We start from the raw sequence: 22886 nt of genomic DNA, 5'->3' as shown, positions 1-22886 counted from the left end.
AGCAAAGTTTCAAAATTCTACTTCTATTTAGGTCTCTTGAACTTCCCCAATTTTTAAGTATAATTGTTGATATTTCTTCTGTATACATTGAGAACCACATCAGATGTAGTCCTACTTTTTGCTTTAATCGTCAAATAAGACTTAAAAAACCCATGAGGTGAGGGATAGTCTATTATATTTATCCCTATTTTTACCCATTCCATTGTTCCTCTTTTTTTTCCCTAAAGTTTCCAGTCTTCTTCTGTTATTATTTCCTTTCTGTTGTCAGAACTTTAATCCCAGCAGGTGCTATTTGGACTTCCCAGTGCCATTGGGTATGAGTTTCAGAAAACACTAAGCTTAGGTCACTTTGTGTTAGTGGGTGAAGGGTGGAATGTTGGGCCTGTTGGCGTAGCAGATGCCAGCAGATTAGGTTTACTAGTTTTGGTTCATGTGGAGCAGGAGGATGGGTCCCTATTCAGGCTACACTAGTGCCACAGTAGATCAGGTCACTCTCTGACCCACCACTGTCACTGCTTTCTATTAAGCCACTTTTGGGGCAACTCGGTGTCTCAGTTTGTTAAGTGTCTGACTCTCGGTTTCAGCTCAGGTCATGATCTCACGGTTCGTGAGTTGAAGCCCCGCATAGGGCTCTGTGCTGACAGTGTGTAGCCTGCTTGGGATTCTCTCTCTCTACCCCTTCTGCACTCTCTCCCCCGCCCCCCCCCCCCCCAAATAAATAAACTTAAAAAAAAAAAAAAACTCTTTTAAAAAAAGCCGCTATTACCCCAGAAGTGGGGCGGGATCCTATTAAAGCTGCTGCTGCTGCACTATCAGTCATAAGACTAGATTCCATTTTAGAAATGCTTAGATCCAATTATATATATTACTACTGACTCCTGTAGGAACTTTGTACTTGTTTTCTATTGCTGCCATACAAATTACTACAAATTTAGTGATTCAAAACAACATAAATGTATTATCTTACAAGTCTGACACAGGCTAAAGTAAAGGTGTTGGTAGGACTGCATTTCCTTCTAGAAGCTCTAGGGGTGAATCTGTTTGCTAGACTTTACCAGCTTCTAGAGGCCACTTGCAATCCTTTGCCCAGGGTCCCCTTTATCCATTTCAAAGCCAGCAATATTACATCCCTCTGACCCTGCTCCTATTATGACCTATCTCCCTCCTCTCTCTCTGTCTTTTTCCCTGTCTCTCTCTTTACTCACTCACTCACTCACTCACTATAGCTGGGAATGATTCTCTACTTTAAGGACTCATGCATTTAAATTTGTTCCATGAAACAATCCAGGAAAATCGATCTCAAAGCCTATAACTTTAATCACTGTGAAGTTTTTTTTTATAAGGTAAGGTAACATATTCTGTATAAGGTAACATATTCATAGGTTCTGGAGATTACGATGAGGACATCTTTAGGGGCCATTACTCTGCCTACCACACCCTTAGTAAATGGTCTTGAGAAAATGACAGAGTTTTCCTAGCCTTATATTCCTATATATACAATGGAATGCGAGATATCACGTGATATTATAGAAATAAAATAGTATATATGAGGAGTTTCAAGGTCCAGATGCTTTGAGATTATTTGAATTATCTAAATGGCCATTAGATAAGTAGATGTGTAAAGCATCTGATTTCCTCCATGGTATTCTTTATCTTTTCATCCTGTTAAATCCAGTCCTTGTCTAGCTCCAGCCAGTAGAGTCAGACCTTGTTTTACTGCTTAACCCAAGTTCAATTTAAATTCTCTCTCTACATCTCTATTATGTGTCTAGAATTGGCTACAATGGTAGTTCTCAGCGCTGGTTGCTACAATCACGTGAGTGTAGAAAAAAACTAGTGATGCCAAATTCCTACTTATATGGATATTTGGGAAAGGACCTGGGAATGAGAAGGTCTGTCTTGTGGTTCCTGAAGCCAAAGCTGGTCTACACTGAATCAAATCATTTGAGAGATCATCTCCAAAAGAGAATTTGTTTATCATGACTAATGTCTTCCTTTGCCAATATGTTTGATTTGTGCCAATTTGGGGTGGGTAGATTTACAGTAGTTTGGCTCCATATATTACATCCTTATGCTGTGGGATTAGTGTTGGCTCAGAGCATCTTTAGATGTCCATTTTTTTCTCCAGTTCCCAATAGCATGAACTTAAATCCTTGGGCATATTTTTACCTAGCATACTTTTCTGCTTCTATTCCTAGCAAACCAAGACTCCTACTGATGAACCTAGACATTCCATGGGACCCATTAGGAGTATAGGCCAGTTCCAGAGCTATCACATGTTTGCTAAAGCAGATACAGTAAGATTGTATTTTTGGCATTCTTGCTAGTGGAAAAAGACGAAAACAGAATTTTATTTTTTAGCTGTCATCTAAGTGGGAAAATCGGCTCTTTTCCTCTGCTGTCCATCCTGTACAAAATTAAAGGTAGAATATTATCTCTGGAAGGGATCAAAATAGTCCAGATAAATAACATATTTTGCTACATGATGAGGAAACTATGGCTGAGATGGTTAATTTTATGTGTTAATTTGGTTGGGCCATCACGCCCAGATATTTGGTAAAATTTTATTCTGGATGTTTTTGTGAAGGTGCTTTTAGATGAGATTAACATTTAAATTGGTGGAGTTTGAGTAGATTACCCTCCATAATGGGGGTGGGCCTCATCAAATCAGTTGAAACCCTTAGCAGGCCAAAGACTTACCTTCTCCTATCAAGAAAGAATTCTGCAAGCAGACTGCCTTTGGACCTGAAGTGCAACTCTTTCAGGATCTCCAGACTTTCTACTCTGTAGGTTTGGGGTTTACCAGGCCTCCACAATTGTGTGAACCAATTCTTTAAAATAAATCTCATTATACAGATGCATATCTACACATGCTGCTTCTGTTTCTATGGAGAACCTAGACTTCTATGGAGGCCCATACAGATAAAATGATGAGCCCAAGTTCATCCAAGGAGAAAGCGGTACCATGAGAACTGGAATTAGTCTTATGCCTCATTCAACCATGGTCTTTCATGAACACTAATCCATAACTGGGGTCAGCAAACCATGGCCCAATGATCAACTCCTGCCTGAATCCTGGTACTGTAAATAAAACTTTACTTGAACACAGCCACACTCATTCATTAATGTATTGAATATCGCTGTTTCTTTGCCACAACAACAGAGTTGTGTAGTTGGGGCAGAGGTGTATGGCCCACAAAATTTAAGATATTTACTATCCGACGTTTTCCAAAAAAGATTGGCCGACTGTTGTTGTAAGATGCCATTTGATTTCTGACTACACTGAGGAGAATAATTCATCCACATTGGGTCACATTATTAACCTCATGCCATCTTCAGGCCAAAGATCTCTTAAAGGTTGGCACTGTGGGCCAACTTGGGGAACACTGAACTGTGGAGGCAGTAATATTTCTTTCCAGGTCTGTCCAACCCACAATGCCTCCTGAGTGTGGTCCTCAGACCCTGCCTATTCTAACCATTTACTATTTATTCCTCACTGGCTCTGGCTTCACATACTTGATAATGAACCTCTTTCTGATTCTATCCTGATGACACGTTCCATGGACTACAATAATTACCTTATTTCATGTAATTTGTCCTTGGTATTGCATAGCCTGAGGTCTACATCTGTGTCTAGCCAGTCACACCCTGTCTTCTGATACTACTAATAATACCACGTTTTATAGGATAAAATTGTCTCCAGGCCCTGAACTATGCCTTCAGAAACAGTATGAGACCTGCCACCGGGTTTTAGCACCGGAGTAAAACTCAAATTAGTGTCTATATTTGAACCAATGTACTTGGCCAGGAAATTTTGTTTCAACATTTATTACACAAGTAACTTTTATCTTTGCATGTATGACAAAAGTGTTTTTTATTGCCTAAATTATCTGGAAAATTACTTAGAGGCTGCATTCCAGTGGGCATTGGAATATGGAGACTTCCTGTGTCATGACTATTTCATTACAGTACTTGTGGAATCAGGCTTTGAGCATTGGCCAAGAGTGGACAGAAAAGGAACTGAAAAATTAAGAGTGGGAAAGACTAATGGAATAGAGACTTCATAAAGATCTGATTTTGAATCAGTAATTTGTTGTCTACAACTTTTCAGATCTGGTATTTCAGTCTACTGAAGGAATGATGTAGGTTTTTATACTTGGAAAAAGTGGGGCAGGCTGAGTGCACTCAGATCACAATAATGCTTTACAGGAATAACGGAAATTAGAACACAGGCATCCTGATTTTCCTGTCCTGTGCTCTTTTTGGTAGGTGCTTCTGTCTCCTGGGCTTGGCAATAATCATTTTTGACCTTTACTTCTCTAGGCTATTGTGAAGTGATTTTGAGTTTTGTTAGCTTTCTTATGAGTTTGTACTAAATTGTGTCCATAAAGTAGGCTAAATTCCTCAGGGAGGGATGATAGCTATATACTGTGTTATTACTTAAAAAACGTTGTGTTCGTTACTTTTTTTTTTCCTTTTCTTTTGTCCAGCTGTGTATCCTGAACTTAAAGAATAGATTCTCCAAAATGAAAGGCGTGCATCTGGTGGAAAACACTAATTTAAAGGATGAAAATTCCTGGTGATTGCTTCTGTCAACCCTTAATAGTTCATACAGAGCTTCATTAGTAAGTAGACGATTCAAATCTTTCCCTTGGAACAGATCATATAATCAGCCTTTGTGTTGATTTCGCGTTCCGTTCTTTAGAGACAGAACAAATTAGAATAATTGGCTGCTACAGGAAAAGCACAAAGAATTTTCTTATATTTTTGCGATGCATCCCTTAATAGGGGTTGGAAATGAGATCAGAGGTATGAACATGAAACTCAGAAGGGCAACGGGAAAAGAATATTGTTTCTTTAAAAATATTCTTTCCATGTTGGCCTAGAAAAAGGAAACAGAAGAAATATGAAGCCAAGGAGAATATAAAAGAAATAATACGATTTTCGTGCTAACAATGTGAGTGTGGAATTAGTAAGAATCAGGAACAATCCTTTTCCACCAAGGACTCGGGAGCAAATGAAACCATAAATACTCCCTGCTCTTAGAAAACCTTTCGAAGCAGTAATCACAGAAGGGTAAAGGCAATGCGTCAGGGCAGAGGTGTTCAGAGCAAAAGGATGGAAGGAGAACAAAAGGAGAGTGGATATTTTTAGAGCTGTCATTTTGAAATTTACCTGCTTCTGCTTCAGTGCTGCTTTGCCACCGTATTGGTCCAGTAGAAATCCTCAAAGTTGGGGAAGCCGTATTTTAAAATAATAGGATTAGAGCAAGTGACTTTAATCAAGGTCTCCTTAGTTCAAGAGCATGGAGGAGAATATGGCAAAAGAGTGAGGCCACAAGAAATTGTTCACTAAGTAAATTTTCTCCAAGCTTTACTAACTGGGAGATATTGACCATTGGATTATGTCCCTTGAAGAAAAGTAATCTTGAAAACAAAGTACAAAGAATGTTCAGGAAGCAAACTGTATCACTTGGCCACCTGCTGATGATAACAGCGTTGGCTGGAACTTACGGGTCCTAATGGTTTACAATGAAGGCATTTCTCTGGGTTGTAAGTTCTAGGAAGCCTCGAATGGAGGATGTCTGCTTCAGCATTGTACTCTTACTGCCCAGCACTTATTGGCAGATTTTTTTTTTTAATGTTTACTTGTTTTTGAGAGAGAGAGAGAGAGAGAGACAGAGTGTGAGCAGGGGAGGGCAGAGAGGAAGACACAGAATCTGAAGCAGGCTCCAGGCTCCGAGCTGTCAGCCCAGAGCCCAATGCAGGGCTCGAACCCACAAACCATGGGATCATGACCTGAGCTGAAGTCAGAAACTTAACCACTGAGCCACCCAGGTGCACCTTACTGGGAGATTTTTAAAATGAATATTTGTTAAAGAAAAAATGAGTATTTGTTGACTGTCTAAATGCGTGGATGTATGTGATTTCAGATTCTATTTGCTGGTGGATTTCAGCATCAGATTGTGAGAGTATTTGTGCTGCAGATTGGCATTGTTCCCCATCTTATGGGTAAAGATTCTATATCATAGGACTTTTTTTTAATAAGATATTTTTTAAAAATTTTAAACATTTATTCAATTTTGAGAGACAGAGAGTGAGCAGGGGAGGGGCAGAGAGAGAGGAAGACACAGAATCTGAAGCAGGTTCCAGGCTCTGTGCTGTCAGCACAGAGCCCAACGTGGGGCTCGAACCCACCAACCGTGAGATCATGACCTGAGTTGAAGCTGGACGCTTAACCAATTGAGCCACTCAGGCACCCCCATCACAGGACTTTATATTGACATTCCAAAGGCCTCACAGGAATTGCTTAGCAAAAAATAATACCATATTCTGTATAACTTACAATTTATAAGCTGTCCAGTACATTGGTAATTTGGCCAGTCCTCTGGTGGTTCTAACAATGTCCCCAGGATCTTGCAGGTATAGTGAGAATGGCTTAGAATTTTGGGGCCAAAATATTTGCTCTGATTTAAAGTGGACCCCTGAAAAAAAATAGCTTCAGACACAATATGGCATTTTATAATTTAGCATGAAATCTGAGAAATAAAGAGGTTACCTGAAGCCTGCAATGGTAAAGTTCCCTCTGCTATAGAAGTTATTGTTTTTAAACAAAGATTTTACATCAGTAACACTTTTTTTTTTTTTGCATGATATTCAGGTTAATTTCCTGTTCTCTCTAAGAAAGTAATGGGGTGGCTGGTATGAGAGATGGTGTGACTCCCCAAAGTGAAAAGTATTATTTTGTCACAATTTCCGGCTACCTAAGGATGGAAGAGGCTCAGGACATTACAGTCAGTATATCATGTATGGTGGGTTATACCGTGGTTTAGTTATAAACTGATATAGGTTTGTTTTCTATGCAAGTTCGCATGATCTTTTTGAGTTCTGGTAGATAAGTGTTTTGCAACTTCGGACTACTTGGAGTCATATAGTGTGGCTTTATAGTCCATCCTTGGATAGAGACGACCCAGGATAGCTCTTGTCACTAGAAAGCACTGCTGGGTTAAATGTCTTTGCTTGTGTACTAATATATGACACAACGTCTGCTGAGGGCAAGGAAAGGAATGGTTAAACCACTATGGGTAACAAGAGATTGTATGGTTTACTTTTAACGTATTTATTATGAAATTATAAAACTCACATATGATCACTGTAGAAAATTTGAAACAATTCCTGCCTATAATAAGATCAAGAAAATTTGGGGGGCAAATGTCAATGTAAAGTTGTCCATGAATATTAGTGCTCTCATAATTTCCAGGACTTCAAGTGGGCTGGGCTTCCTAAGAGTCTATTTATAATATTTTAGTAACGTTTTCATCGTGTGGACACACACACACATACACACACACGACTGGGTAAAAAATAGAAAGACTTACACATTTCTGGTGTTTCAGATAGCCACTTGGAATAAAGAAAAAGGGAAAAGTCAACAGGCAGAAGGAACATGGGGTAGCATCTTCTTAATTGCTTATATCAATTCCAATGATAATTGCTTTTTGTAGAGAAAGTAATTAATGGGGAATTTCATTCGAGAAAAATGCATGAATTTCAAGGCTTCTTAAAGCTAAGCATTTCTTCCACAAAGGCAAGCATCCACGGCTGCGCTTTCTTGCTTGCTTGCGTGACCAGGCAAGCGTGTTGTGTGGCATTGCATGTGCCGGGTTGGGGGTGCTTCCCACACGGATTGGCATAAATGACTTCAGACTCTGCTGTGCTACCATTGGTTTCAACAGACATATTTTTCGACAGATGCTATACCTTAGTTAATTTTTAGAGCTGCAAATCGGAGCTGTCAGATGGCTCTGATGACTCTGATATAACAATTGTTTGGCTACTTTTCAGGGCAGTCCTGATACGATGATGACCTGGACATATCATAAAGAGCAAGAAGGTGTTGATTCTTCCTTTGTTGTCAGGGTGAAATGGTGGTTGGAGAAGAAGCCCGCAGCTGAGTGAGGAGAGAATGTGAGGCCATTAGTGAAAAGCCAGGTGTAAATTAAGGTGAGGAGGCATGAGGAATCAATTGATATACTATTAAAAAGATCATCATGAAGCATATCCATGATGTGTTTGTATTGCAATCCGCCGAAAGCAATGGCTTTTCTATTGGAAATGACCCCGAAGTTAGGGAAAACAACCCATTTGGAGTTGTAGGACCATTTCAGAGAAAGGATAGATTGATTACGATGATCCTTGACTGCAAATACCTTGAGGAGTCTCTTCTAAGCTCTGCTATAGAAAGCACAGCACAATGACAGTTTGAAATGTATACCGACCACCAGAACTTATTAACTTAGTCATTCAACAAACATTTTTCATCACTCTTTCTTGCCAACCACTGTTCTGGGCATGGAGACTCAAGGGTGAAAAATAAAATTCACAAAACCAGGAGACAAATATCCTGGCTTTCATATTCTTTTGATTCTGACAACAGGCTTTTGTTTACAGGGGGCTTGTATAAGTTGTAATCATGCAAATGCAACAAGGTACTGTTTTTACTTTAGGTATGTGTCTCTCATTCCTACTCAGGTTCACACCTATCATTTCTCCTGCAGGGTTAGAAAGAACCACAGCAACCAAAAATGTCAAATCTCAGCTATTCATTTTCAAAATGATTTTTTCCAAATTCTAGTGGAGACAATAGCTTAACTGCTAAGATTTGTAAATCTCAAGAGGCTAGATTTTTAAAACTGTAGCCAAAATTTATCTATAAATGATAGCTTTGTTAAGGGTATGTGATGATGGAAAAGTTGGCTTTTCTTCCCTAACCTTGACTTCACTGTGTTGGGAGAAGAGGCAGAGAAAAAATCAAGGTAAATGGTGGTAAGTCTTTTGTTAGGGAATTCTAGCTCTTTAAAATATTCTAGAGGGGCGCCTGGGTGGCTCAGCTGGTTAAGTGTCCAACTCTTGATTTTGGCTCAGGTCATGGTCTCATGGTGGTGAGATCCAGCCCTGCATGGGGCTCTGTGCTGAATTCAGAGCCTGCTTGAGATTCTCTCTCTCCTCTCTATCTGTTCCTCCACTGCTCTCACTCTCTCTCTAAGAAAAAAAAATAAGCAAAATAAAATAAAATAAAATACTCTAAATAATCCTAGGAATATCTGAAAACAGAAAGGACCAGTGTCTCATTTTCAGTCTCATACCTTGGAGGAAATAGCATTTTTTCTTTGAGGTCTTGAGAGATTTTTGTTTTGTGTTGTTTTGGTTTTGGTTTTGGTTTTGGTTTTAATCAAACTTATTGAGTTGTCATTTACATACAATAAAATACATATATTTTTAGTCAAAAGTTCAGTGAGTTTTAACCTATGGACACGTGTATATAACCACTACCCCCTGTAAGACAGAGAACAATTCTAATAGCCTGGAAGTTCTCCTCCTGGCCTTTTGCAAACATCTCCCTACCTCCCACACCAGGCAACCACTGATTTCTTTTCTGTCATTATAGATTAATTTTGCCTAGTCTCAAATTTCATAGTAATTGAATAATACAGTAGGTGCCCTCTTGTATCTGGATTTCATTTGCTCAGTGTATGGTTTTTGAGATCCACTCATTTGAGGATGTTTTTAAGCAGAACTCTACAGTTCTGGCTCTACATCCTGGCTGGATGGTTCTGTCTGAGGGCATCTATCAGTCTATCAGAGCCTCTGGCATTGCCTATGTCTATTCTTGGCTCAGTATTTACCTTTTCCAAGAAGTCCAAGATTGAAGCCAGAGGGCTATCAATATAATGGAGGTGACATGGTTGCTGTATAATTTTCTCAGCATAAATTGGCCTGTTCACCATTATTGTGTGGATAATCCAGGAGGATATTCTTCCTACAGAAACTTTGTTAATATAAAACTTCTGAGGGCAGCTAAGTACCTCTCCAGTTTTGAGTTTTTGCAAATATTTCTGGAAAATTCAAAGGGTCACCGCCTATAAGAAGCAGTTATTCACCTGAGAACTAATTCTTCTGTTCAAGTTGAGTCATCTCCCCTTTACATGCCCTCTGATAGAATACAGACAGCCTTGCAAAACAACGCTCCCTTATTGGATAAAAATATAAAGATTATTTAATATGGATGTGTGTATGCAATAAAGTGAAAAAAAAAAAGACTGTAAGTTTAGCTTACTGTGTGCATTTAAGTTTCTACGGCATATGCTGATAGTTTAGGGTATTCAGGTTAGTTTGAGGTCCATTCTTTATGTAAACGTTGAAGTACTCCATACACACTTTTTGCTTCCTCCTTCCTCTCCTGCCTCATTTTGCTTCCTTCCTTTCCTTTCTAATTCCTCTTAACCTGCCATATTTCACCCTGATTTGTTGAAATGGCACTTAACTGTAGGATGACTGGAAGCGGTGTGAGAGGTCCATGGAATTTTGCTGTCCAGAATGCATGTCGATCAACTTCTCTGTTGAGAAAAGGTCCGAGTTTACCCATGGTAACACTTTCTCAGAGTCTTTGAATAAAGGCCATAGCACTGGGCCATAATATCCTGACAGGCATGTAGAATTCATAGCAATTGCCCTCAAAGAGCTTCCCTGCTAAAGATGCATATCAATGTATTTAATTATGGCTTTATTGGCAGCTACACCCACACACACGGTCTGTTTTGTTTTATATCATGATCATCGCCTGCTGTTTACCACTGTATACCTTGCTAATGGTGCGGTTTCTATGGCTTGTTAATTTCATGGCCAAATAATGTTGTAATTTATCGCACACTTTAGTGTGGAGAACTGAGACTCTATAAATTCTTGTGCATCCCCCCCCTTTGGAATGTATTAAACTGAGATCAGGCAAAGTAATAAATTTGTTTCAAATGTACTTGATAGCTAAACATCAATTAGGACTGACAGGCAATATTTCTTCTTCCAGAAACAGTAACTGTTTTTGAAAACTGAATTGTTGAACGGAGAGTTACTAGGACTCAGTTCACTGGGATCGCTTAGAAAACTAAAGTAAAATGTAGAGTGCATGTGTGTGTGGCTTATTCAAATATTGACTAATCAGCTACTGCTCAGCTAATTGAATTTGTCAGAATCATTTAGTATTTTATTAACTCTCTTCCCCTTCCTCCCATCCCATGAGAATGGATTATTAGTGTCTTAAAACGTACTAAGCCATCTTCCTTCTCTGTAAATCTAACTCTAAAAGCATACTTTACTCATCAATGTAACTTACTATCTTTTAGAGTAACTGTGGTTTAATCCTCTCTAAAATTGAAACAAGCAAAAAGCAATACTTTCCAGGAGCCATTGCACTTTAGAGCTTTAGAAATGATTTAGAACTAAGGACAAATATATTATTTTACGGCCCATGCAACCAAAGCCTAAAGTAGGAAGGAGGACTATCCAGGTCAGGGAAGGGGTTGAGGGTCAGGTTTCAAGCTGAGAGAGTCCTCAAAGACTCAATCTGAGCAGTTCAGAAACTGAAATGTAGGCCACTAATGTTCTAGGAAGGCTGGCATCTGGCCTTTAGTGTGGGATTGCAGGCAGACAGTGGGTCCAGTGGGGCCCCGGGTTTCTGCAGTGGGCAGAGAAGACCACCCAGTCTTTGGAAAGTGCCACTGACCCTAGGGGCATGAGCAATGAATTCCAGTCAGCCTGAGGAAGCCGGTCTATCTGACTAATTCTGAATTTAGGTTTATCTCAGATACTTCTTGGGAAAGAGTGAGGACAAGAGCAAGTTCAGTGGGTGCAGTATCTTTAAATCCATGCCCTCTGTTTATTGGCAAAGCTGCTTAACTCCTCTAAGGGATTCCAATATTTTTGTTTTACTCTTTACTTAATCCTAACAGTCTTATGGTTAATTATTTAATAAATGAATAACTAGGATCACAAAAAGTACGAATATATGTTAGTGGTTGAGGTGGGAGGGAAATAACTTGGAATCAGGTACCAAGAAAAAGTGATCTTGGGAGGGGCACCTGGGCGGCTCAGTCGGTTGAGTGTCCACCTTCAGCTCAGGTCATGATCTCACAGTTTGTAAGTTTGAGTCCCGCAGCTGTCAGCACAGACCTCGCTTTGGATCCTCTGACCCCCTTTCTCTCTGCTCCCCTCTGCTTGTGCTCTCTCTCTCTCCAAAATAAATGTTTAAAAAAAAAAAAAAAAGAAAAAGTGATCTTGGGGAATAAGATTTACCCAGTAGACATGCAGAGACATTCATAGGAAATTAGTGTCTGACGCCTACTTTCTATATGTTTACGGGTTGGTTTCTAATTTTATTTTAACAACAGATCTGAGTGATGCATTGTATTTTACCTCCACACTATCTCATGGCCATATTGTAAAATTTGTGTGAGACTAAGCAGGTAGTAGAGTTGGTCTTGCAAGCACCTGTGAACTTCTGGAACAATCTGAGGTAGAACCAAAAAGGGGAAAAAAAGCAAGCAAGCCAGAAAGGCAGCCAGTGATTCTGGGATCCCTCCCTTGTATCCGTGGAGTCTCTGAAACTAAATACAGAAATTTCAGAATTTTACATTTACTGATTGCTTTTCTAATGTTTATTTTATTTCCCCTCCCCCTGGGGGGGGAGGGGAAGAAGGGGGAGGGACAGAGGATCTGCAGCGGGCTCTGGGGCTGACAACAGACAGCCCCATGCGGGGCTCAAACTCACCAACTGTGACCCCACGACCTGAGCCAAAGTTGGACGCTTAACCAACTGAGCCACTCGGTCGCCCCTACTGATTGCTTTTTATCATTTTTTGTTTTCATTTTTGGATTTCTCTCTACTCTTCCATCAGTTATACCTGCCAGCGTTATGCCATCTACAGTTTTAATAAGCACACCTGTCTAGTTTCCATCTGCATCATCAACACAAACATTGACTGCGTGATGACCCTGAGTTATCAAGGAAACATTCAATATGCCAATGTACGCATTTCTTAATTTTAGAAAAAAAAATTCCTGAAAGTGATGTTTAAAATATCTTTTCTTAAATTTGTAGTTTTAAAAACATCTTCTAATGTACAATACCTCATTGCCTAAAAAAGCAGCTAAATGAAGAATTCTTATATGTTAGTGAGTGCATGCTGGTCTGTGTATATTTCTGCATGTATAATTGTACTAGAGTAATGGTCCAGGCTGCTGACCGCCTCCAATAAAGCAGTAGTTTCTACTGTGACTCAGTTGGTCCAGTGGATAACATCAGAGGTGAATTTCTAAAACTCTATCGCCCTTTCCAATCACTTTGAATATGTGATTCAGGCTGGTCAGACCACATGATTATTTTCACCCACAATATAATCCTTCAGGTACAACCTGAAATTCTACTATAAGAAGATATTTTAAAATAAATTTAGCAAATGTATATTTTAAATACAACAGTAATTATTAGAGAGATGGTTTTGCACTAGGTATTTCTCTTTTTTTCTTGGCTTACAAAAAGGAAAAAAAAAAAAAAAAAAAAGACGTGCGTTTGTTTTCTGGTTGGTTTGCTAGATGTTTATGGCCACCATAATAACTGTTAAATTTTCTCTTATGTCTTAAAGTATGATCTGAATTAGCAATGGAGAGTGTGCTATGTATAGAGTCTGTGATATAAATATTTCCTAACTTCAAAGAACATGTAACCTAGAGCAATCATGGCAACTGCATTTGTTTACTAAGTGAAATATTAGTGAGATGGTGAAGTGCTATGCAAGCCTTGAACAGCCAAATCAGCTTCAAAAATAGATGTGCCGATTTTAAAGATTATTTTTTAAGACATAACTACCAACATTTTTCTAGCTACATGTAGAAAACAACATAGCACCAGAAAGGTGTGGGTTTTATTCCAAGCAATTTAGCATTTGGGCATTCTGAACACCCTCCTAATGAAATGAAATCCAGAGGGAGGCTTCTCTTCATGATCTCTTCAATGATCCTTGTTCATCCACAGTACTTCCTATAATCACAAAGGTGGTACCAAGGGCAAGAAACTCCAATATTATTAAAGTTTCATAAAGCAAAGAAAATGTTAAGAATATAATGTTCCCAAACTGAGAAAGTTCTTGAAAAATAATTTCAAGCAAAGCATTAAATTACTTTCTGCTTGTCAAAGGGCAAAAATATTTGAGTTAATGAATGCGAGGGTTTTAGAGGGGACAGGAGCCCCCAAAATGACTAGATCTGCACTGTCAAATGAAGTGGATGCTAGCCACATAGGGTTACTTATAGTTAAATGGATTTTAAAATAAAATTAAAAATTCACTTCCTCAGTTGCACTAGCTGTATCTCAAACGTGTTTATTAGCCACCTGTGGCTCATGGATGCTGCATTAGACAGTACATATAGAGTGCATTTTCATTATCACAGGAAATTCTATTGGGCAATACTAAAGATATACCTAGACATTCACAAAGAAGGCACCCGAGATCCGAGGACATAATATAAGTTCCCCAAGGTCATGTAACTATGTTTGTAAAGAAAAGCCGAAAGACACAAAGGAAATAGTAACAGGCATTAAAGAAACCCAATAGCTTCTGGAAATGCCAAAGTAGGATTTAACAATACACACTCAGCTGTTAATAGGGTCAAAGTTCCTGATGGCTGGTGGGAACTACGTGCCTGAATTTGGACATTTAAATTTTTATGCAATGAATTTAATAGTAGAAAACATTTCCATGAACATCTGCCAGATCCATATTTTGAGCCACTGCTGTGCTTCCAAATTATCTTTATCACTTTCACATACAGGGCACCGCTCTGATATGTGGTGCTTTATCTGACTCCAGAGAAATCAAGAAATCTCGTGGGGGTTGCAGCTGTATTTGAAAAGGTTGATTTTTAAGTGCATCATACAGACTGCCCTGGTTTGAAAAGGGGTCCCTGCCAGACACAATCAAAATGTGAAATCTTTTCTCACCTTGCGAAAGTCAAAGAGAGTCTCTGAATTTTCACTATTTTGTTGAAATCCGAATATTATTTTTCCATTCTCTGACTTGTTTTCATCACGGTGTGATAAACTATTGCCAAGGAAAGTAAAGTTAGATTTATCAATCAAAGTTTGCTATAGGCCCTCCAGATAATTGAGTCCTCAGGAGAAACAATCCTCATGTATGCTTTTTTGGTTGTTTCAATATCTTCGTAAGACGTCATTTCAATATGTTTGGTTCTGTGAAGTGTGTATTTTCCTTACAGGTCCAGAAAGCCTGTGAGTCAGGGGCTCAAGATAATAGGCAAGGAGAGAAAGTGAAGAATCGAGAGAGACTTCATGCTGAGGTAAGGACCATGTTCTGGAACCTCTTTGAGTCGGGGCTGAGGCTGCACTAGTACCCATGATTAAGCTAGGAAAAAACCCTGAACACTGGAGGAGATGAATACTGTGGGGTCATGTGATCAACTTTCCTTCTAGACATAAAAATGACCTTCATTAATTCTCCTTCTCCTCTTCCTGTCCCAGAAAAGGATTTGGATGGTCCTGGGAAGGGGTTGAGAGTGGATTCTTGGCAGAAATAGAAAAGGCAGTTTGAGTAGCCAATAGATCAAAAAACAGAAGCCAGGGTGTCTGGGTGACTCAGTCTGTTAAGCATCTGACTTCATTTTTTGGCTCAGGTTATGATCTCACCATCGTGAGATATGCCCCAGGTCTGGCTCCACACTGGGCTTGGAGCCTGCTTAAGATTCTCTGCCTCTCTCTCTCTCTCTCTCTGCCCTTCCCTCCACAAAAATAATAATAATAATAATAATAAAATTAAAAACAAAACAAAACAAAACAGAAATTGGTAGATGTATGGCAGACTTTTCCCCAAAGTCCTGAAGGACAAGTCAAGTTTTTGGAGTACCAAATACAAGTCACAGAGTGCTCATTTAACCCCTTGGAGTCCCAGGGGCAGTGGGGAGAAGGCTGGGCAGTGAGGAAAAAGGATCATTGAAAGTATAATATTCACAATGGGATTTAACTCCTGAAAGCCCTCCCAGAACTTCAGCCTGCTCAAGAATCCAGCCTTCCTGTCCTGCTTCTGCCCATTGAGGGGCTGGCAGACTCAAGGCCTCCTCCTGCTCCCCACCACTCCCAGGTCAGGTGGGGAAGCACTTGCAAACATTCTGCTTCTATTCAGCACTGTAGTAATCCCGACAGGAGACATGACCCCATTTTCAGGCTCTAAAGGGCAATTCCACACACCTAGAAGACTTAGGAACGCAGTGGCTTTGATTTAAGATTTGGAGGTAGGGGGCCAATGCAGCCTTTGTTTGGGCTGCAGCAGCACCCATCTGCACTATTTCCCTTTCCTCCTGTCTCTGTTTCTCATCCTCCTCTTCCCTGGATTACCCACATGGATTCCAGGTTCTACTTCATTACGTGGTCTCGGTACCAAGACTCCGCTGGGACTTAATGAAGATATTCACCTTGTACATCAAGCACGTCTTATCTTTGCCCAGCAACCTGAGTCAGCAGTAAGAGGAATTACAGTGCCAGCTCTCAAATACACTTTAATTTTTCCATTTCTGTGTATACTAAAAGCTCTTCCTTGGAGACTGCTCCTGGTCTTCATGTTCACTGTGGTCTCTGCGGACCTCACTTGGAAACCCAAACTCCGTCTTTGCCTGTTGCTGGCCTCCTGCGGCTCTTAGGTCTGTCCGGCCCCCACCACTAGGTACAGTGCAATAGATGCTAACCTAAGGTCATAAGTTATCTTCTAGAGGCTTTATTACTGTACAGCTCACATTTAGATCTATAGCTTTCTAGACTGATTTTTATGTATCAAGCATCAAGATTCACTATTTTTCCATGTGGACATACGATCTCCCCTAGCGACCCACACTGCAAACATAGCCTTCTCCACACCGCACTGAGTGCCACCTGTCATGAGTCAAATAACAACATGCATTTAACGTGTTACCCAGCTGTCTGTATTGTTTCACTGATTTACTTGTCTATTGGTGTACCCAAACTTCACGGCCTTAATCACAGTAGTTTGATAGTGTTACTACCTAGTACTACAAGTCCTATAACTTTGAAAACCTTCAAGATTGCCATGTGTATTTTTGACCCTTTACATTTCCATAAACATTTTCGCATCTTTACCACCGTTAGTTAATTACCACTACCCACAGTAAAACCTGGTTAGAATTCTGTCTGGGATTACATTGAATCTATGAACAATTTGTAGAGAATTGACATCTTCAAAATACGTAGCATTCCCATCCCAGAACAAGAATGCATACTTCCATTTACTTAGATTTTCTTTAACTTCTCTCAGTATCAGTTCCATTTATTTAGATTTTCTTTAACTTCCTTCAGTAACAGTTGATACTTCTTTGAGTATTGTTCATGATACTTAGAGATTTGTTTGTAAGTATTAGATAATTTGGGATTCTATTAAACTAATATCTTTACATATTTTTATTTTCTAATTGTTTGTTTCTGGTATAGAGCCCTACAATTAATTTTCTATATTGGCCTTTTATCCTGTATACTTGCAAAATTATCTTATATAATCTATCAGTTCATCTGTAAATTTGGGAGAATTTTCTATGTATTTTTTGACATTGATAAGTAATAAAAAGTTCTCCCCCAGAAGAAGAAGAAGAAGAAGAAGAAGAAAGAAAGAGGTTAGAAAGGGAGAGAGCCAAATCATAAGAGACTCTTAAAAAACTGAGAACAAACTGAGGGTTGATGGGGGGTGGGAGGGAGGGGAGGGTGAGTGATGGGTATTGAGGAGGGCACCTTTTGGGATGAGCACTGGGTGTTGTATGGAAACCAATCTGACAATAAATTTCATATTAAAAAAAAGTTCTCCCCCAATTATTATGCCCTCCCCCCCCCTTTTTTTATTGTACTGCCCATCTATTTCTCCCACATAATAGAAGGTGGGAGAGTGGTCATCATTTTATTATTTCTTATCTTGGAGTGAAGCCTTTATTATTTTAAAGGCTTAAAAGTTTTGCTATAAGATTTATATGTAGATGCTCTTTATTAGCTTAAGAAAGTTTTCTTACTTTTCTAGTTTTCTCTGAGATTTTTAGATAATATTTTAATGTTGAATTTTATCCAATTATCAAACATTCTCTGCATTTATTGAGATAATTTTATTTGTCAGTGTGTTGAATTTTATTGATAGAATTTTTAATGTTAAATCATTCTTATTTATTTCAGAAACAAATCTTACTTTGCTTAGACATTTTATTGTTTTTATGTGTTTTCTTTCACTTAATTTTATTGTCAATTTATGATATCAAGTTTATGCTAGCTTAATAAGAAGAGTTGGAAAAATATCCCCTCTTCACTTCTCTGGAAGAACTTTTCTAAGATTGTTTTTTTTTTTTTTTTCTTTTTTAAATATTTGGAAGAATTTATCGGTGAATACAAATGGTTCCGGAAAGGTTATTTTTTTAAGATATTTTATTTTATTTTATTTTTTAATGTTTATTTATTTTTGAAAGAGAGAGAGACCTAGTGCAAGCAGGGGAGGTGCAGAGACAGAAGGAGACACAGAATCCGAAGCAGGCTCTGAGCTGTCAGCATGGACCCTGATGAGTGGCTCAAACTCAGGGACAGTGAGATCATGACCTGAGCTGAAGTGGGATGCTTAATGGACTGAACCACCCAGCCACCTTATTTTTTAAAGACATTTTACTTTTTATTTTATTTTATTTTATTTTATTTTATTTTATTAATTTTTTAATGTCTATTTATTTTTGAGAGAGAGAGAGAGCATGAGCAAGGGAGGGACAGAGAGAGAGAGGAAGACACGGAATCTGAAACAGGCTCCAGGCTCTGAGCTGTCAGCACAGAGCCTGATGTGGGGCTGGAACTCCAAATCAGGAGATCGTGCCCTGAGCCAAAGTCAGATGCTTAACCGACTGAGCCACCCAGGCGCCCCTAAAGACATTTTAAATTACAAATCCAAATTCATGAATAGACCTAAAATTATCCCTTACATATTTCATATATTTTAGGTGTATAATTTTATTCAAGTGATTTGAAAGTTTTAAATTTGTTTAATATTTAACTTGAGAGAGAAAGAGCACAAGCAGGGGAGAGGCAGAGAGAGAGGGAGACACAGAATCCGAGGCAGGCTCCAGGCTCTGAGCTGTCAGCATAGAGCCCAACACAGGGCTCAAACTCAACAACCGTGAGATCATAACCAAGCCAAAGTCAGATGCTTAACTGACAACCATCTAGCAGCTCCTCCAGTGATTTGAAAATTTTTAATTATCAAATTGATTAATTTGAAACTGTGTAATATCCTTTGTATATTTTTAATTTCTATAGGAACTGTAATAATGTTCCCATTTTTTTAAATTTGTATTGTTAGAGATTTTTCAACCATATCTATCTTTTAAAAAAATCATTAGCTTTTTAATATTCTCTATTACATGTTTATCCTCCTTTCTATTAAGTTTTGCTCTGTATGTATTTCCTTTTTCTAAAATTTTGGATTTAATTTGTTACTATCTTTGAAAATACGCTGATGTATATTTGCTAATTTACAGCTCTTCTTTTCCTCTAATATAAATTTTAGTACTTAAATTTTTCTGTAACCACAGCTTTATTTACAACCCACAGGTTTTGATATGAAATATTTTTATTATCATTCATTTAATAAAATTCTAATTCCATTGTGACTTCATCCTCCACTTGTGTACTGATTAGATGTGTTTTTAACATCCAAATATTTAAAAAATATTAGTTAATGTATTTTTTAATTTCTTGTTGGGTTCTTTCTTTGAAAACATACTTTTAATACATTCAACCTTTGACATGCATTGAAGCTTGCTTTATAACCAGCATAAGGCCAATTTTTATAAATGTGCCATGTTGTACCTAAAAAAAATTTGTATATTAATTTAATACGTGTTTCCTGGGTTTATGTGTTGCTTTATGTCAATTTTAGGCCAAGTCTTTTAATAATGATATTCAGATTCTCTGTCATTTACTGTTTTATTTTGTTCTATGTTACTACTACAGTAATTTAGATTTTTCTACTTCATATATTGCACTGAAGTTTAGATTTATAATATGCTCCTTGTAAATTAATAGTTGATTTCATCATCCTGCCTTATCCCTAGTGATACTCTTTGCTTTCAAGTCTACTTTGACATCAGAATACCTTCTTCAATTTTATTTTTTATTTTCATGACATAATGTTTCCATCTGTCAGCTTTCAATCTTTCGCTTTCCTTATAACGATTCTTGTCTTTTGTAAGTGACATGGGATTGGCAATTGTCTTTGTTTCAATAAACTTTGTCCTTTGGGTATTTAGGTTTTGCTCGTTGCAAAATTTCTTTATTTCATCTTTTCTTTCAAACAACATTTCTCTGTCTCTAGAATTCTAGACTGGTAGTTACTTTCCTTTGGTACTTAAAAATATTATTCCATTATTTCCTAGTATCCATCATTTTTGTTTAGAAATAGGCTGTAACTTTAATGTTACTGTTGTTCCTTTGAAAGTATTATCTCTCTTTTCCCTCTGGCTACTTTTTTTCTATTTCTCTTTGCTATTTATGAATTATACCATGGTGGTCCTAGGAATGATTTTCTTCGTATTTACTCCCGTTTCCATGTTTCAGTGCTTGTTGAATTTCTGGCTTGAAATATTCTTTTCTTGTTTTAGAAAACTTTCAGCTGTTATTTCTAAAATATTACTTTCTCCCCAATCTTGCTCTTTTTTTTTATTTGACTCCAATTAAACATATGATAAAAAATGTTGACTAGGCCCCATATGTCTCAAATGCTGTCTTCTGTACTTTTTGTTTTTTTAGTTTTCCTGCTTCAGTCTTACTATTTTTACTACTGTACTTTCATTTCACTAGTTTCTCTTCACCCATGTCCACACTGTTACTGAATTTTAACTTTAGTAAATATATTTTTTAATTTTTTCATTTTAACTTCACACATATCATAGTTTCTCGTCTTGTAAATGCACCACCTTGCCATCTATTTTCTTGAACTTCCTGTTTAACACATCCCTTCACCCACCACCTCTCTGGTAACCATTAGTTGGTTCTCTATAGTCAAGGGTCTGTTTCTTGGTTTGCCTCTGTCTTGTTTTTTTCCCCCTTGTGATCATTTATTTTGTTTTTTAATTTCCACACGAGAGGAATCATATAATATTTATCTTTCTCTGATTGACTTATTTCACTTAGCATAACATACTCTAGTTCCAGTCATATCGTTGCAAATGAGTGATATTGCTGTGTGTGTGTGTGTGTGTGTGTGTGTGTGTGTATACACACACCACATCTTCTTTATCCATTCATCAGTCAATGGAAATTTGGGCTGTTTCCATAATTTGGCTATAGTAATATTGTTGTTAATTTTAATTCTTATTCTTTCCTTGGTGGTCTTGGTGACTTTCCAATGAATACCAGACCTGGGATATGAAATATTGTAGAAAATCTGGACGATGTTATTTTCCTCTGGAGAGAATTTCCCGTTTTCAGGTGGGGAGCTGAGGAGCAGATCACCTTAATCACTCAATAAACTTGATACTCATTTTCTTTTTTTATAAAGTTCAGTTTAGATCTGTTTCATCAACTGTACTAAGACACACACACACACACACACACACACTCACAGGCTTTCAATGGTCCCAACTCATATCCTTAGTTTTCCACTGGTCCACTGTTTCTTGGTGGGTTCTGTACCTCAGTTTTATCTCTCCAGTGTGATGAACCTGATAAATCTTTGCTTTGACTTCAGTTAGCTTTTGTTTACCTTCTCAGTGTCTTGCCTTGTCTACCTAAGTCAAAAAATACCTAAAGGAAAAACTGTTACTGAACATGCAGCCCGATTTTCTGAACTCTTTATTCTCTGGGATCTTGGTGCTTAAAATTCTTGCTGCCTTGTTAACCCCAAATTCCCACTTTGGTCTCCTAGTCTAATGATATTGCCCTGAGATCTAGTGGCTTTCTGCTTCTTAAGAGCTACATTCAGTTAGGTTTTTAAGACTCTTATGGTGTTTGGTTATTTTTAAAATCTATTTATTTTTAATTGAAGTATAGTTGACATACAATATTATATTCAGATTCTTGTTCTTCATCAATACTTTCAAAATGCCTGGACTAGAAAAGCATGTACAGAACATTATTCTTACTTCAGTTTCTTTCTCTAGTTTACTTTTCTAGGTCTTGGCTACCGCAGTAGCTTTCTAATGCCCACAGTCAAATGTGGTTTATAATTATTCTAGCTTTTCTTGTTGGTTATTTTCCAGGGTAAGCTGATATAATTGGAAACAAAAGTCCTTACCCATCATTTTAAAAAATCTGTTTTGTTGTCTTCTGAATTCTACGATTGTTTTCTCTCATCTTCCATAGCTTTGTCCTACCAAAAATTTCCCATTTTCACAGATTAAAATTTTTAAGATTTAAAAATTATAATTAAGCTGCTGTATTAATTTTGCAAGGTATTAATTTTTCTTTGAACAAGAATAGAGAGTGGTGAATGGAATAGAGAAAACTTCTAAAGATCTTTTTCATTTCCAAGAGTAGTATCTAACCATCTTTGCCATGATAAATTAGTCAACTATGGAGGAAAACACTTTATAAACTCGGCATTATTGAAGAACAATCAAGTACTAGAAAATCGTCTCTCTTTCCTACCTTTGTCACCAATTCCCCAATGTTCAATAAAAGCAGCAAGTTATAGGATGGGACATGAAGAGATGGCCTGTCATAGTAACTCTAAATATTAGAAGAATTAAATTGTAAATAAAGAAAATGTTCTAGGATATGCCTGGGTACCTCAGTCGGTTGAGCACCCACCTCCTGATTTCAGCTCGGGTCATAATCTCCCAGTTTGTGGGATCAATTCCTGAATTGGGCTCCGTGCTGATAGTACAGAGCTTACTCGGGATTTTTTTCTCTCCCTCTCTCTCTGTTCCTCTTCTGCTCATACTCGTGCTCTCTCTCTCTCTCTCTCTCTCTCTCTCTCTCAAAATAAATAAATAAATATTTAAAAAATAAAATTTCCT

The sequence above is a fragment of the Herpailurus yagouaroundi genome, unplaced genomic scaffold (genome assembly GCF_014898765.1).
Source record: "Herpailurus yagouaroundi ecotype Mexico unplaced genomic scaffold, PumYag 199, whole genome shotgun sequence".
Lineage (NCBI taxonomy): Eukaryota > Metazoa > Chordata > Mammalia > Carnivora > Felidae > Herpailurus > Herpailurus yagouaroundi.
This window is presented reverse-complemented; position numbering follows the sequence as displayed.